Source organism: Dermacentor andersoni, chromosome 2 (genome assembly GCF_023375885.2).
Source record: "Dermacentor andersoni chromosome 2, qqDerAnde1_hic_scaffold, whole genome shotgun sequence".
Classification (NCBI taxonomy): domain Eukaryota; kingdom Metazoa; phylum Arthropoda; class Arachnida; order Ixodida; family Ixodidae; genus Dermacentor; species Dermacentor andersoni.
This window is the reverse complement of record NC_092815.1, coordinates 190,380,555-190,395,577: the sequence shown is the minus strand read 5'-3', so window position 1 is coordinate 190,395,577 and position 15,023 is coordinate 190,380,555. Positions and strand designations below refer to the sequence as shown.

Sequence of the window (15,023 nt, the reverse complement as noted above, 5' to 3'; positions counted from 1 at the left end):
TGGGTGCTGGGTGACATGGTGGGTGACGGGTGGCACGGTGGGTGCTGGGCGGCATGGTGGTTGCTGGGCATGGTGGTTGCTGGGCACGGCGGGTGCTGGGCGGCATGGTGGTTGCTGGGCACAGTGGGTGCTGGGCGGCACGGTGGGTGATGGGTGGCACTGGGTTGGTTATCATCGTGGGCGCAGCACGTCAATGGCAAGTTGTGTGATAAATTGAAGGAGCAGCCATTGCTATTCGGAAGCTCATGACAGGCTATCTTTATGTGATGTTGAGTCTTGTGAAGTGTACAGTCTGTATACACATGTTGCCAAGATGCGGCTATTTTCATGCCATAACGAATCAATCTGTAAAGCACCATACTACGTAGCATATCATCACACTTTATTGAAAAAGCATCACTAGACTTGTACTGTATTTACTTTTCCACTCGCTTGCCCTGGCGTCCTGCTTGTGTAAAAGAAAGCTCCAAAGGTGCTTTCGCAGGGAAGCAAGGTGGTTCTTCGGATGTGGTGCAGGTGGCATCATTAGGTGGTCACTTATGTATTTCTCCAGGCAGTCTAAAAGGAGAGTGCAAAAAATATATAAGTAAATTGTTTTTCCAATGATTTCTAGCAATAAGTGAATGAAGGAAATCTGCTCTAATCACTTCAAAAAAAGTTTCAGATAACAAAATGCAGCAAATGTCACACACAAACATGCTACCCAGGGCGCAAGCCAGCGCAGGTTTATTTGCAGTGAGAATGCATACACATGGATCACATTGTTTTGCAGATTTACATGAGATTTTTGTATGTTTTTTGCCAAAGCCAAAGCCATGCCACTTCTCATTGGGAGGTTGGCTTAACTGCAAAATTTAGACACATGGGAGCTTACTCAAAGCCTTATGGGGTGGATATTTGGCTTATGATTTTGCATAATTTGTCTGCTCTTCGACCACCCAAATTCCTGTCAAATTCGGAGAGCCACAATTTGGCTACACTGTCTCTAACGCATGCAGGAGAGCTGCAAGGTGCAAGCTGTCTGGTTTGTCCATTCTATCATTTGTTAGCTTTACTTGTTGCTCGTGCAGTTTGTGAGGAAGTCGTAACTTTAGCATTTGCCATATAGGCATAAAAGATTTCATGTAAAAGCTGTATGATGGCTGGCTTGCAAGCTTTATTTAGCTGCAAATGATGGCAACTAATGTTTTAAAGTGAAGCTTTTTTTGCCTCTTCTCCCAACATTACGGGCGCTGCAGCTGCTATGGTCTTGTCATGCGTGCCGTTGGATTTCTTGCAACATTACCAGATGGCGCTCACCTCTGCACATCCTGACCGGCGCTGCTGCCCCAGCATTTCACCGTTAGTGTGTATTGCGCGTGCTGTGCTGGTTTTAATTTCTATGCGAGAAAAATGCAGATGCTGGGCTGTGATAGTGTAAACATTAGAATCGTCCTTAGTCTGAAGAGAGCGCTTTGAGCTGGAATCTCAACAGTGTGTTGGCCATGTATGTAGAAGGAGCCCATTAACACGCGCCAGCAAGGCGTGCACTCGACGTCGAGGACACCCAGACTTGAAAGAAGCGTCACACAGAACAGGAGCGTCTTCGCTACGCAGTGAAATGTAGTGCAGACCGCAAACTTATGTATACATTGTATACATACAATTACAATACCTAATTGAAGTATGCACAGCCTCATAATTCAATTAAAGTTTAATATTTCTGCCATGATGCGGTGCGCCATGTGAGGCAATGACAACGCTAAATTCCCTCTCAGAGATTATGAACATTGACTCGCAACAACGCCTCAAGCAAACACATCCTGTGTGTTCTGTGGACTATGCAGACAAACAGAAGTGGTGCATGCAAGGTAACGCTTAACATCAACTCGCCACTTTCGTATTGGACTAAACGCTGAAAAAATTACAAACTTGCCACTAACATCACCGTTAATTATTGTCAATCAAAGCAAACAATGTGTGCTTCGTGTACATCGATTCTCACAGTGCATGGGATCTGCCATTTTTTTTTGTTCTATTTTTCAATCTCCATATTGCTACTTTGCTAAGCTAACCTACATCTTCAATGTAAAAAACGCCTAAAGAAGCATCTTAACGTAATACAGAGCAATCTTTCATGCTCGTCTGTTAAAAAAAAAAAAACATATTTCTGTAGGAAATGAAATCTGCGGCAGAGTGTTGATGCGACTACAAGAGTAACTGGTACTTTGATCCATAAAACAATTGAATCTTGGCAGAAGAATGCCAGTTACAGCCACACTATATAGTCCTTTCTAATCCAGGCTGGCGGAAAGCGCTGGAATTCCGCATGATGCCCAGCACCTTGCTTTTCTTGGCACCGACGAGAGGCATGAAAATTTTAGGATGCTTTGCGTAGAACAAGATCAGCTATGCAGATCAGAGCGTACATGCGACAAATGTACGAGGTGCTTTCTTTGTGTACCAGTTCTTTCCTCATTCTTATGCTAAAATAAAATGAGATCACTGAAAGTATGCCGAAAGTGCTGATAGGCCATGTCTTACAAACTTCAATAATCAGAACATCAAAAATCAAGAAAGCGGCTGACAGATGGAATAGCACACTGTGGTATGAAGGTTATAAACACGGATGAGGTGCCTCAGAAAGGCTGGCCAACGTTTCGATAGGAGCTATCTTCGTCAAAAGTGGCCTGGTCAGCCTTGGCATGTTAGTTGGCATGTTAGTAGGGTGACGTCACGTGCGGTTGTTGTCAGTGGCAGCTGGTTGTAAAGGGAGAGACTTTAAAGAGAATGAGCGCTGTCGTCTAACGTCTGTAAGGATGGTTCCTAAGACGAGGGCACAAGACCGTGAGAATAGGAAGGCGGCGAGAAAAGAAACGAAAGAAAAGGAGAAAAAAAAGAGATGCCAAGAGGCAAAAAAAGAAAGACAAGAAAAAGAAGGGCATGGGAGCGTGTAAAGGAAGTGAGGGGTTAGGGAGCATTCAGGAGTGTCATTGGCGGCATGTTTCTGCCGTTTCAGAAGAACTGGTCAGGTGGTCAGTGTGCGAGTAACAAAAAAGACCCCAAAAGACATCAGTTGAAAGAATGACTTGAGTAGCGTAGCAGCAACGCGTCGGGTAATTTTGAAGAAGTTAAGATGGCGACAAGGATTCTGGGATGTAATGCATGTGGTAGCTGGCAGGCAGAGGCATGGTGTTTTAGGGATGTCAGCCTCAGTAGCTCAACGCAGGTGTCATCACAGTGGCATATAGAGCTGGTGATACCCTGTGTGACTGATGCGCAGAAAAAGGTATCCTGGCATCTGGGATTTTGGATTGTGGTTGTGAGGGTGTTAAAAAAATATGATAGAAAACAGACAAAAGGGGGAAACTGAAAGTGGAATAACAAATAGGAGGGTTACATGAGCGAAAGCGGGCGGAGGCAGGTGTACATGGGAAAGGGGGTCATACAGTTGATATAAACATTAAAACATGAAAGAATATATTAAATTGAGTAGAAAGCAGGTAAAAATTAAAAACGGTGGAATAGGTGAGGTTAAGAATTAAGTTTAGCTGGTGGCACAATGTGTTTTGTGCCTTGGTTGATGACATCAGGCTTTCCGATTTAAGTTACAGCTTTAAAGTTTTTAAAGATTCTAAGTTGCTATGTGTTAAATTGATTCCCATTGGATGTAGGCATTTAAACTTGTGTATGAGGTATGATATTCCATATATTTCCTCTAGCGAGGTGAGCGGAAATTTGTAGTCTATAGAGCCTTGCTTTGTCACATATGACATGTTCATTGAAGTGGCTGGCTACTGCTTTAGGTAAATTGTTTTGTATCTGCGCCGTGACCGTTCAGTCTTTTATGATTTTTTTGTCCTGTCTCACCTATGTATTATTTGCTACAAGTGGCACATTCTAGACAGTAGACTACATTGCTTAATGTGCAGATGAAACTCGAAGTTACCTTGTTTGAGTAATTTGATGCTGTACTTATTACTGTAGTAGTAGATTAAATATGTTTGCATGTAGAGCACCCGGGCGGCCACAGGGACTGGTTCCTAACTTCGTTTTTGTTTTTAGTTTGGCACGTACAAGAATATCCTTAATATTATAGTGTTGCATCTCAAGACTACTCTGGGCAGGGCGGGAAAAATCTTGTTTCTGGTTGCTGGTGAGAATTGGGTAGTATTTATTGAGGATGTTGTTCATGTTTGGGAGTGTGTTTGAGAATTTAGTAGTAAGAAGAGGCGCTGTTCTTGTGATCCTAGGGTGGGGGTTGAGCACCTCGGCTCAGTCAAGTTTGGTTGCATCGGTGCAGGCTTTCTGAAGGGCACTATTTGGGTGGTTCCCGTTTGATAGGGTTTCTTTAAGGTGATCAAGTCTATCTATGTAGTCTTGGTTTTCAACACACATGTGACGTAGCCATGTGCTTGGCCTTTAAAGATGCCTTCTTTGCAATGTGGCTTGATGGTGGCTTGTATATTCTAGGTACTGTTTGTCAAAAGGTTTCCATACAGCATTGTCATTAGTGTCCCAGTGTCAATGTATATTGTTGTGTCCAGAACGTTTATGCGCTCCATTGAAGATTTTGATGTGAATTTTATTGTTGGGTGAAAAGAATTTAGAAATCCTACATATTTATCTAGCCTGTCTTGACCATGTCACCATATTATGAATATGTCGTCTATGTATCGTAGGTATGTGTGGGGCCTGTCAGTGCAGCGCAATAGGAAGTCTGTAGAATCCCCATAAATATGTTCGCATAAATATGTTTTCCCATGTACATCTGCTTCCGCCCGCTTTTGCTCATGCCACCCTCTTATTTGTTATTCCAGTTTCAGTTCACCCCCATATTTGTCTGTTCTTTATTATATTTTTTCGAAACACCCTCACCAACACATTCCAAAGTCCCAGGCGCCAGGATACGTTCTTCGGTGCCTCAGCCACACAGGGTATTGCCACTTCTGTATACCGCTGTGACGACACCTACGTTGAGCTACTGGGACTAACGTCCCTAGAAAGACCATGCCGCTGCCTTCCAGCTACCCTATGCACTGCATTCCGGACTCCTTGCTGCCATCTTAACTCCTTCTAAATTATCCGACGCATTGCTGCTATGCTACTCAAGTCATTCTTTCAACTAATGTCTTTTCGGGTTGTTTTTGTTACTCGAGCACTGACCGCCTCACCGGCTCCTTTAAAGCCACAAGAACATGCTGCCAAAGACACCCCTGAATGCTCCCTAACGTCTTGCTTCCCCAACACCGTCCTATGCCCTTCTTTTTCTTTTCTTGTTCTTTCTTTCCCTCTTGGTGTCTTTTTTTTTCTCCTTTTCTCCCCGCCTTCCCACTCCCACTCTTGTTCCTACGTCTTAGGAATCAGGCTTACAGACATCAGGTGACCGCGCTCATTCTCCTTCAAGTCTCCCTTTACAACCAGCCACTCCCGACAACTGCATGTGACGTCACTCTACTAACACTTTAAAACTAACATGCCGAGGATGACGAGGCAGCCTTTGAGAAGATAGGTCCTCCTAACGAAATGTTGGCCACCCTTTCTGAGGCACTTTATCCCTGTTTATAACTTTTACATCCCAATAATCAGAATAGTGTTTTGAAATTGCATGGCTGTGAACGCTGCAGATTGTAAAGCAGCACATCAGGTGACCACAGTCAAGACTTTGGAAGGCAGTGCTTTAAAAAGCTTTTAGACCATACAATTTGCCAAGCTGTGTCGGAACCCAATTTTCTTGAGAAGCATTATTTCAAAAAAGTGAAATGAAAGCTGCAGCATGAAAAGCTACAATAACGCATGCCAAGTCTACATTAGAAATTTCAAAGACAATGAGGTGCTTAAATGTTCACTTCTGTTAAGACAATCAGCAGCAGGTGAATGCAAGCTATCAAGGTCCTGTCAAAATTAACCGCTCGTGTAGCCACCCGACTTTCTTGTTTTTAATTGAAACTAATTATGGGGGAAACTTTGTGGGTGGTTTTCGCCGGAAACCCATATCCCGAAATTATCTTGTGCTGCCTTTCATACCCACAGAAACATTTAAATTGTGTGTCGAGACACAGTGCATATACAGCAGAAGAAAAAGATATACATATAGGCACTTGCCTCATTCTTGCTTTGCCATTTCTTGTCGCTCTATATACATCATGCAATGCTAACTCATTCAGATAACTTGTAGATATGCAGTTATGTTTCTTAAATGAGGTGACTGTTGACTTACTCTTCAAAGCAGCCACTTTCTCCGGTGTTGCCGGAAGCTTCCCAGATGCGCGGCACATTGTCCGGCAGGCCTGTCCAGTCAGGCTGCTTTCACCTGCTTGCACTGGTGTCCACAGGTGCCATGCCACCTCTAATGGGCACTTCCCGTCGGAAGCAGACTTGAATATGTAATGCGACTAGTTGAGTGGCATCACAAATCCCACACCAATCTGTACCTGCAATAGATATGAAGTGTTTTTTTCCTGAGCAGTATTCTTAACACTAAAACACACTTGTATAAAACAATATGATATAGGTTAATTAGGTCCGTCAATTTCTGATGCAACTCTATAATTTCCAATTTCTGCCCCTCGAACAAGTAAAAAAAAAACTGGGGTTAAACCCAACCTCACCAAGAAATTCATTTTTTGTGTAAAGGATTAAACTATAAAAACTTTCCCATTTTAAGGGCAGCAAACACTCATATTTCTTACAGTCTAACCTTGCAATAATGAAATTAACAGAGAAAGCGAAACAATTGATTCAAATAGGCGCACTGCCATGCAGAGAACAGTGCAAGAAAGGGTGACGTCAAGGCCTCCAAGATTGCAGTGTCACACGGAGAACAGTGCAGCACATGTTACCTAGAGGCCTACGCGCGCCAGTCTGCAAAGGCCACCACCACCACACACTACATGGCCTTGTTCTAAAGAACACTGGAGACATGCCTTGAAAGTATGATTACCCTTGCATGGTTGAAAACAGGTGAATTCCCTTGTGGGCTCTGAAAACCACTCGCACCACTCACTCGTCTCAGCAGTTATATTTTCGTCATGACTAAACTGCAGCGACGAATGCGCCAAGTCCCGTCACAACTTCAAACTTCAGAACTCGGTGTGCACGCTCTTTTTACTGCGACCAGGTTTGAAATGTTTGTTGTAACAGTACAGCGCTAGTACAGCGGCAGCGGAATTCCCTTTAGGGACAATTGCACCTTCTACATCTTTTTGTAGGTTTTTGCGCAATATGGTGCGTTGCTGTTTTTGTCATTAAGCCCTTCAATTGATGTCTAGCGCCCGTTCAGACTGTGTCTCTTTGTGTGTGTGTGTGCCCTCATGATGTCCAAGTTCAGCTACCACCAACTAGAACTAACTTTCGCATTATCCAGAAGTACATATTAGCACGCTTTATAAAAAGCCAAAGGATTAGCACTATGCTGACCGGAAATGAGAAATGGTAAGAATATTCTGGCTGAAAACATTTCATGTTTATCAACACTGACGGGCAAGTAATTAAGAAAGTTGGTGTACGTTAATGTTTACCTTTTGAGTGGTACAAGGGACAGAAAGAAGACAAGACACAAAAGCTACCAATTCAACATTAATTTTGATGCAAGAATTAAAGATAATATTTATACTGCGTGTGCCCTTGCACTGCACAAGCAATCTTTTAAGACAAAGGGCACAAGTTGCAATACAAATGTACAAAATCATGATAAACAGTACTTGCATAAAAATAGAACAAATAAGCACGGAGTGATCACTATTCCGTGTCATTTAGAGAGTATTCCTCTTTGTAATGCTATCATAATGAGCACTGGCTGACAGATGTCCCTCTTTTTTAAATGGTATGCCTCAGTGATATTGTTGATCAATCGGTTGCCTTAAGTAAACAAAAGAGATGAACAGTCTAAATCTGGCGTGCATCACCAGTTGTGTCAATGCATTGTCAAGTGGGACGAGCATGCTTGTCCCTTGAGTGAATAATGGTGCTCTCCTGGGCACATGCTTATACACCAGCCAGTCTGCCCCACGTACAAGACCGTCCATTCTTAGTACGAAGATGGTGCAGAGTGGCCGAACTCCGCGGATTGCCAGCGCGCATGGCATGGCTGTGCAGTGGAGCTAAGCGGCGCAGGCGCACAGGGGCTTAGAGGTGGGACTTCATGTCGTGTGTCATCCGCTAAAGCATGGCGTGCTTCCGCACTTTAGCAGATGACACGAAGCTCCACATCCCCCCTGCGCCATGCACGCTGGCACTCCGCGGGGCGTGGTCACGCTGAGTCGTGTTCGTGCCAAGAGTTGACGACCCTGTACATTTGACCAAACATACACATGAACAGTGGCATAGACTACACTACTAATGACGGACACAAGCCATAATTAGTGGTAATTTATACAAATCTCCCTTGCCTGGACGTCTTTCTCAATGCGCTTGTGGAATGCTATGCACACATATTTCGAGCGAAAAAATAAAGTAGGCAGGTATGCAGCACAGTCCACAAGTGAACTGAGAAAAGCGAGCAGGCAAGCGAGGTACGCTTGGTTAAACATACCACGAAATATGTCTAGTGCGTGTTAGGGGCAGTGTACTGCATTCCAATGTTAGGAAGCTGACAGGCCAGGAACTAAATATGTACCAAAGAAATCACAACATTTTACTGAGAAGACCGGCAAGCTCGTCTGACTTGGCCCCGTGCATTGCCGCGATAGGGCTTTAGGCCAGATTAAATTAGTTTATCTGTTTCCACCCACGGTGAAAAATTGACAAGAGAAATCAGAGAGGCCTACCACAAGACGTGTGAGCAAGCCCCCATTATGAATGCATGAAAAAAGGCGTCCTTTCTAGATGACAAGGGATAGAAATTAGTCTGACTATTCACCTTTTTTTACGCAAATACTGTTTATTGTGATTTTTTGCCTTTGTATTACAACTCACATTTTCCTTCTGAAGGAACTTGTGCACAATATAAGCACACATTCAGTGTTATTTTTATTCCTTCTATCAAAATATTCAGTCATCACTGGTCATGTTATATGGTCTCCCTTCCTTCACTGTGTAAATTTTGTCCTCAAGAGGTATATGAACTGACTGGCAAACTCAAAACGACACTACAAGAAACAACAGAAATGTAAGTGCACAGCAAAAACAAGCAGGTTCACCAACCACAAATTTGAATTCAGCAGCCACAACATAGGCAGTTTCATGTAGCTAAAGCATTAGCTAATATGTGGAAAATACATGCACAAGCACCCTTAGCTTGAGATACCTGCATACCAACATAAAACCATGAGTTGCAGTGCATATGATGCTTGTTCTTCACAATAGTATTTTGTGAAAAATACGTTTTGGATTACGTACAATGCTTTCAATTCATTTGCCCAGTAATCAAAGGCATTTGACAGCATTACACTTTGTACTTGCTAGTTGAAAATATTCTCGCCTGAAGAGCACCAAGCAGAATAAATAGAAAACTGCCCACTGTGCTAACCAAATATGTGGAGAGACTCAAAGTAATAGAATTATTTCTGGACAGCTGTAGACTTAGAGCTAGTTGGCTGATAATCACTACTAAAATTACACCACTGCCAAGCAGATGTTCTGTGTGGTGCTGTTGAAATTAAGTTCACTTGATGAGCAACACAGCAATAACCAGCAAATGCTTTAGCCATAGCGAGCAGGCAATCTTGCATGTGCAAAACTGCATGCTTATTTAATGATAGTGCATCAATAGACTAAACTATGTGCCAACTATGTGGTCTATGCAGTATAGACAAAGTCGAAAACAATGCAACTGGACACAGACTCTGCCACAATGCCTACTTGCATGAATGGGTATAGCTTAAGAATATAAAAAAAATGTAGAGAAAGAAAGCAAGCTTACTAGAAAACTCCTCACTGCTGTAGTACTTACAGCACAGTGAATACTGGCCTTCATGTACCATTTAAAGAAATTCAAGCTTGTGTCCATTGTTCTGGGAACTTGAGAAATAATTGTGAAATTAATGCAGAAGGTTGGGCTAGTTGGCGTTGACACAGCTCCTGTGACATAGTTACTAGCACAAACAAGGGGAACGGAATAAAGGTCGGACTAGCCAAAGCGGTAGACTTCAACTGCCAAGCTTTATTCAGAAGAAACATGCAAACAGGCCACCGCATGCTCAGTTATTGTGGAGACAGATGCATAAACGAATGTGCCACATAGGAGATAACGAAATGCACATAGAAGCTGATAAGCATCCACAAGAAGCCATTACAAAGCATTCACCAGATTTTTCTGAAGACAACACTTACTTATCAGCTAGTACCAGTGATGGAGTGCTTATGCATTCATCAGCAGCTTTCGAAATGCAAAACACCTCAAACATTTCCCTATATAACTGCCTGACAAACTGACTGAGCACTTGTGTGTTATGAAAACATGGGGAGCATTTATGGGTACGTTAACAGTGATCAGCCAAGTAGCCAGCGCCTGTGAGAGCATTTACAGCGTTCCGGTACTCCCCAAGCCATTCATTCAGGCACCTGTTTGTTCAATATACCACTTTCCACAGGGAAGTGCAATGTAGTATACCATCACTACATTTCAGTTAACAAAGCAGGTGACATGCTCCTTAGTGCATGTACCTTGACGCCCGGCAATGTTTACCAACTTGCATATTCTTGTGAGCGTTAGCGGTGCTGAAAAAATGCCTACACCAAACTTGTTCGCCACCTTTCTTCTAGGCGATGGGACACCCTGTGTATGTATGGCAGAGCTGCACGGCTACCACTGGGACATGCATTACTGCATGTCCAGTGGGCAATCTGGTAGTGCCAATGAATTTCTTGTTGTGCTGGCTTTGCTGTTAAAAACATTGTGGGTGTTTTCGAACAGTGTTCAGTAGGACTCAAGTTCACACATGAGTTGCCAGAAGATGATCGCCTGCAATCATTCGATATTCGTATAATTTTAAATCATACTTTCCTTTATTATATATACTCTCTTAGGAAAAAGAAGCCCTTGCTCGACTGCCGTTTGGCATACTCCATGTTAAAAGATGCATAGCTCCTAGCTGCCCGAGAGCTGTTCTGGTTAAATCTTGTGCACCCGGTTTCCTGCAGTGCTCAGCAACAAGCGAGCCATTTATGTAGGGCCGGGCATCTCGATAACACCTTGGTGTCAATTACTGGGAGCCTCATTAAAGAGGTAAAAACAGATCTGGCAGCTGCTCGGTGCAATAACGCATGTCCCAGTGGGCGCCCTGTGGCTGTGCCATCTGTACATGGGGGTCCCACCACCTAAACAATGTGGCAAACCAGTGCAGTGTAGGTGTTTTCTTCAGCGCCACTAGAGCTCGCAAGAATGTGCAGGTTGGTAAGCAACGCCGGGAATCAGGGTACATGCACTAAGGAGCATGTCACCCACTTTTTTAACTGCAATGTGGGGGTGGTATACAAGATTTCACTTCCCTGTAGAAAGTGCTGTATTGGACAAAAGGGCAGGTTCTTGAATGAGAGGCTTAGGGAGCACCGGAACGCTGTGAACGCTCTAGCAGGCACTGCCCATTTGGCTGACCACTGCCGAAGATGTGCTCGTAAATGCTACCTGTGTTTTCAAAACAAGCAAGTGCTCAGACGGTTTGACAGGCAGTTAGATAAGGAAATATTTGGTGTTTGGCATTTCAAAGGCTGCTGATGAATGTGTAAGCACTCCTTCACTGGAACTCACTGATAAAGGAGTGTTTTTTGTACCTTGAGAAGAACCTGCTGAATGCTTTGTAATGGCTTGTTGTGGGCAGTATTGGCTTCGTTGCTCATTTGGTTTCCTCCCATGTGGCACATTTATTTATGCATCTGTCTGCAGATATTTTTGAGCATAAGGTGGGGCCTCATTGCGTGTTTTCTGAATAAAGCTTGTAAGTTGAAGTCTAGTGCACTGTCTTGTCCAACTTTTTTAATAATTAGTCTTGTTCGTGCAAGTAACCATCACAATAATTGTAATACCAATGTTAAACAATGGTAAGCATGCTGCATGCTTAGACCTGTGACATATTTGGCCCATCACACTTTTAATCCTTACGTGTGCAGAAACTGCACAAGCGTGTAGTCTAAACGAAAAAAAAAGTGGATATAAAAGGTATAACACAGGAAAGTTTCAAATCAATAAAACAAAATAACAAGAGGTAGATATAATGTGTACTAAGCAAAATAAAATGTAACGCGCAGCCAAGTGATTGATGCAAGAAAAAATAAACCTCAGGACATGTTAGGTCTAGTTTTAAAGTGAACAAGGTAATGTGTACATGTCTACAAACACAAATAAGCAGCAAGTTGAATAAAGTTGAGCAGATATTTAGCCTATTTAGAAAGTACTGCTGAGTAATATGTCCACAAACTTTTACACTTCAGTCATACCTCACCAGACCATCCGATTACACACAGTGCTGCTGCAGCCATAGCTCCTCCCTGACGTGGACACTGTTGTTGGTCACGGCCTTGCAACTGCAAGATAGGTTCTGTGTTAACTTATAGCAGTGGCACTTTAGAGTCATTGTGAACACATGCAAGGAGCACAGAAAAAGTCACAAAAACAATGTTTGCACCATTGCATGGTGGGAACAGAGCACAAGGTCAAAGTTACTGATGAATATTGTGATAATAGGGACCTCTTCATGACAATAAAATTTTTAAGACCGACAGCTACAGTACATTACAAACAAATGTTTGTTTACGTAACAATTCATTTTTTTCTATCAGTTAAGCAACTTTCCCTTGTCATCTCTAGTTATGTCAAAACACCTTGTCTCAAAACGTAAGCTGCAGTAGTAGCAAGCCGTAATTGCTTAAATTTTTTTGCCCGAACCCTATGAGGGAGATTTTGTGCGTGACGGCGACGCGCAACGGCTTTGAACGAGAAAACGGGCCGTCGCGCGAACATATCGCTCGTTCTTGTCGCCTGGTTCTGGAAATCTAGAATTCGTCGCTCGTCGCCCAGAAGTGCTATGAGCGAACAGACAATAGCGCGAAGCCGGAACTGGATGTATACATCAGTCGAGTACCACCGCTTGTTGCACGGAACAAGCAAACGACTATTTTGATACGTGCAAGGTTAAGAACCTACTGCAAGACTTTAAAGAAATGTTTTACGCTGCTCCTTTGAGTAAAACACAGCAAACTAAATTAATAAAGCAAACTTTTGGTGCGTATTTGCTGCCCTCATACCGGCAACACCGGGGAGACGGGCTTTCAATGTCGTCGCTCGCATAGGGTACGACTTGTACGGAACGAGCTAGCGCGACAGCTATCTACATCGCGTCTCTGTCGCGCGCAAGACCGCTCGCATGGGGTACGACTTGTAGGGAACGAGCGAGCGCGAAAGCCATCTACATCGCATCGCTGTCGCGCGCAAGATCACTTGCATGGTGCTTATACTTTTTCCCAATAACTGCTCACAAACCGACAACCGCGTATATAGACATTATTTACAACCTCGAAGCATAAGTAAGAGAGGAAACGTCATTGCAGTAAGAATAGGTAAAGAGGCAGATGAGTCTTTGTTATCCAACTTCAGCAGAAAAGTGGCAGCTCGCGCAAATGAGGACTGTTGTCGAACCTAATCCCTCTCACCGGAAGGAAGCTCTCACCAAGATTTTCAATTTAGAATTAAGCCAATAAACTTGCGCAAGCAAATTATGCCAACCAACGCTCAGCAAGCATCGGCACAGTCAATGTCGTCGTGGGAGTTCGATTTCTTACGCTCGCAAGGCACTCTATGCACACACGAGAAGCAAGCACAGCATGCGTGTACTCACCTTTTAAATGGTACGATGCGGTCGAAAAGCGCCCTCCAAGTTGCCGGAGCTGCAAAGTTATTCCCGCATACATGCAGTTGCGTAGTGGACGACCTGCGGAACGCTAATAATGCGCATCATTTCTTTGCGGCGTCCACCGAACTTTCCACAATCACCACGGACAAAGGGAACGCACTCCATGGCATGAAAATCGTTGGTCCACGTTTACCTGGCGCACCACGCATACCGCGAGTTTGCAGCGAGACACAAGCTATCTTCTGACACTTTTGTGCACGCGAACTAAGTCACAATTCATTACAGCAAACGCAAAAACACGATCCAACGAACACATCGTAGCAACTCGTACGACCGACAGCACATGTAAACAAGGGAACAAGATTGGCGGATGGATACTATGAGCAACCACTGTGAAACGGGGCGGTGGGTGGCGCCACCTGTGAAATTGGAAGTTTGGTTGGCCTTCGCGTTGACTAAAATAATAATGGCAGCGTCTCGTGCAACGCGGTGCTCCCCAGACGACTCCACACAGAATCGACTCCTGCAACGCACGGAAGTGACGTCACTTTAATAAATTAAACTAAAAACAATTGAAATATATCAAATCTTACTAAACAATGCGTTTAACTTGCAAAGATATGAAATAAAGTTGTCTTATGCGTTCATTAATGTACACATTTTGATTAAAGACATCAACGCAAAATGATTTCAACTATACTGTCATGCGTTTCTCTATAATAATAGTCAGCGTTCAATATTACAAGGCAGAAAAATATTATGCTATCTATCAGGTGCCTGCAGAGATGGAAAGCAATTTTTTTGAGCGTCTCGTGCGTCACCCGAGAGCCCGAGGAATGTGGTGGGGCCGCAAGCACACGCACGCTTCTCCCCCGTTTCCTCTCTGGAGCAGCAGACGACAAGCGCTGCAAGCGTACATGCCCACGTTTACGTCGCCACACGCTGTGTTTACAGCAATCTCCGAATGCCGCAATATGGATTTATATACAGTGTGACAGATGCGTGAAACTGCAGTCTTCGCACTGTCACTCGAACGTTTCCTCAAAGGGTCGGGCCCATACGAGTTCTTTGCTAGCTGTCTACCACAAAAGTCGGTCACCACGATTCGTTTTCGAGATCGAAGCAACCAGTGAACCAGTTTTGACACCCCTTTTCCTGCAGCGCCGTGCGTCTTAATGTCATCATAGCTGCGCAAATATTACTGACTCGGATCGCGGAGAAACCGATGCGGCCGCATCAATTGTGCTCGATTCTAAA

At 43.7% G+C, this 15,023-nt stretch overlaps 1 long non-coding RNA gene across 1 annotated transcript; it reads right to left on the bottom strand.

The window, feature by feature from the left end:
- Positions 1–361: 361 nt before the first annotated feature.
- On the bottom strand, positions 362–6,538 carry LOC126540305 (uncharacterized). The gene is made up of 2 exons (XR_007601507.3): positions 6,200–6,538; positions 362–558 (listed from the first exon to the last, which is right to left on the bottom strand). It is a non-coding gene; the product is annotated as an uncharacterized lncRNA (long non-coding RNA).
- Between the last annotated feature and the right edge of the window lie 8,485 nt (positions 6,539–15,023).